The 3088-nt window shown below is 37.5% G+C and overlaps 1 pseudogene; it reads right to left on the reverse strand.

Moving 5' to 3' along the window:
• Positions 1-364: 364 nt before the first annotated feature.
• LOC102737190 (26S proteasome complex subunit SEM1 pseudogene) lies at positions 365-628 on the reverse strand (annotated as a pseudogene).
• Between the last annotated feature and the right edge of the window lie 2460 nt (positions 629-3088).

The raw sequence follows: 3088 nt of genomic DNA on the forward strand, positions 1-3088 counted from the left end.
CCTGCTTGTGTTCCCTCTCTCACTGTCTCTTTCAAATAAATAAATAAAATCTTAAAAAAAAAAGATCTAAGTGGAAAGACTATCTGGTCTAGAAAAATATTCCTTCAAGAATTAGATTTTTGGGGCGCCTGGGTGGCTCAGTCATTAAGCGTCTGCCTTCGGCTCAGGTCATGATCCCAGAGTCCTGGGATTGAGCCCTGCATCGGGCTACCTGCTCTGCAGGAAGTCTGCTTCTCTCTCTCCCACTCCCCCTGCTTGTGTCCTCTCTCTTGCTGTATCTCCCTCTGTCAAATAAATAAAATCTTAAAAAGAAAAAGAATATATAAACATATTTTTTAAGGTGTCCTATCCTGGGTTCTCTGTCCTAGAATTTGGTAACCAGTTCAAGCTTAGGTTGCTTCAACAATTCTGGATGCTGTGAGGTCTCCATCTTATAACCATGTTTCTCTGGTTCACCTCAGAACTGACTGGAGAAGTTACCTTCTACATTGTCATCATCCAGGTTATCCTCCCAGAGGTTTGCTTCTTCATCTTCATCTAAACCAGACCAATCTTCCTCAGGGAACTCCCTGAACTTGTTATCTTCCTCCCGGAGACCCAAGGCCACCAGCTGCTTTTTCTCTGACATTGCAACCCTCCATGCCAAAAACCTCTTAGGCCAGTGGCAAAGTTGAAACCCTCACTTTCCCTCACGACTGCTGTCTCCGAGGAGGCTGCCTCTACCTTAGAGATGTGGGATATTTAACTCTCACATGAGTGAGAGTTAAGGATTCTATGAGTTTAGGATTCTTTTCCTATTTAAGCAAAATCACCATGAACATCCTTGTAGAGGTGTCTTTGAATAGAAATGAAAGCATAATGGTAGAATAAAATTTTAGATGTGAAATTGTCGGATGTAAGGGTATATGTATTTAAGTTTTGAAATATTTTGCTAAGTTTCTTCCAAAGAGACTGCCAACCTATAGCACCCCCAACAGGGGCCACCTGGCACACTTCACTCTTACCAACAACAGAGTGTATTATCAAAATTTTTTAACTTTTCAGTTTGATAAGTAGAAAATAGCATTTTATTGATGTTTTCATTTTTATTTATTTATGAGTAAGGCTGAACATACTTTAATATGCATAAAAACCATTTGTTTCCCCTTTTCAATTATTCATCAAATATTTACTGACCATGTATAATATGCCATGCATTGTGCTAGGTAATATAAAACTGAACCAAATACACACAACCTGTGATTCATGGAACTTACTGTCTAGTAGGGGAGGCAGACATGAAACAATTCATTACAGAAACAATTATTTGATTACTGTTGTGATAAGGGTAGGATGTTATAATAAGAGGATGTAACAGGGGGCCTATCCTAGTCTAGGAGGATAAAGAGGATTCCTGGAGAAGTAAACTGAGACCTGAAGGCAGGCTGGTATTAACAGAATGCTAATAGCAACATCTCAATGCCTTGGTCCCTCCTCCCTAACTCTTCCAGATCCTAGGGAATGACTGCACTTCCTTCTTAGAGCAGACTCAGACACACCTCACCAAGAGGTGACCAGGGAACAAGATGGGAAAGCAAATCTGACTCATTTTCATTATTTGATCTGGTGAAAAGTTTGGTGGCCAAGTGGCTGAAATCAGTGACAAGATTTTGTTTTAAAATGTTAATTTTAATATCCTATTTGTTAATTTGTCAAAGATCAAGAGATAAATAAATTGAGTTCTATTTAATAGAATGACAAATTTTTCCTCACTCCAAAATCTTACATTTCTGTTTTCTTTGATTATCAAAAATCAGATTCCTGTACTATATGTTGGCTAACTGAATATAAATTAAAAAAAAAATCAGATTCCATCATCTGACCTTAATGTTGTCTAACAGTTGTAAAATCTTGGAAGTTTGCTGAAAAGATCTTTTTTTCAGTTATAGCCCTTTAATATATTGAGACCTTGAGAGTAAAATTTCATATTTGAATTATAGAGAAATGAGAGCTGGAAGACATTTTTAAATAATAATAAAAAAAGGGATGAAATTAGCTGCCAGCAAATAACTTGGGGAAAGAATACTGGGAAGTCATGTGACCTCAACCTAGCCCTCATCATGTAACCTTGTAATCATATCCTCTTGTTCTAATCCTGTCTGAACCTATCTGAGGATTGCATTATGTAATTAAAAAGATTCAGGTTGCTCCCCACTATGAGCCATTGGTACCTAGCACTGTAAGATTTATGTGGTTATGATTATTATATTAGCTTCTTGAAGACCAGCTGGTTTGGCTTTTGGGGGATGTCAATAGCTACTTTGATAGCTACATGAGGTGCTCAACCTTTCTGTACAGTTACCTTGGAAAATCACATTCTTTGTTTTTGTTTTGCATATTTATTTATTTATTGTGATTACTTTTTATTTTTATCAAAGTAATCATCCACATAATTAAATATTACCTCACTTCTCTGCAACTCTTATTCCTATTCCTGAAAACTACCCACTATCTACTATTTTATTTTTCATTAAAAAAAAAAAGATTTATTTCTTTATTTTGAGAGAGAGTGTGCATGAGTTTGGGGAGGGGGAGGGGCAAAAGGAGAGGGAGAATCTCAAGCAGACTCCCTGCTGTGTGTGGAGCCTGATGTGGGGCTCAGTCTCACAACCCTGAGATCATGACCTGAGCTGAAATCAAGAGTCAGACACTTAACCAAATGAGCCACCCAAGCACCCCAACTATCTACTATTTTAACGTTTTCCCAAGTATTTGCCTCTCTGTTTCTACATGTGGAATTTATACTGCTCTACTCTATCTTGATTTAATAATTTTAGATAGTATATTATATGTGTCCTGTTAATGGTAGATGTGGATTTAGCAGTTTAGTACTTTGAGTATCAGGCTGTACACTCCTCCCTCTGCTTCCCACCCCCCCAAAAAACCCCAAAACAATTAGAATGCTTTCAAGTGAGGATTACAGAAGACCCTGACTTTACTGGCTTAATAAGGACATTTATTATTTCCATTTACCAGAAATCTAAAGATATTATCTCTCAGAGTTGCATAACTCAGTGGCATCATCAAAACCTGAGTCTTCTGATCTTTG

The sequence above is a fragment of the Leptonychotes weddellii genome, chromosome 3 (assembly GCF_054177405.1).
Source record: "Leptonychotes weddellii isolate Sample4059 chromosome 3, ASM5417740v2, whole genome shotgun sequence".
Taxonomy (NCBI): Eukaryota; Metazoa; Chordata; class Mammalia; order Carnivora; family Phocidae; genus Leptonychotes; species Leptonychotes weddellii.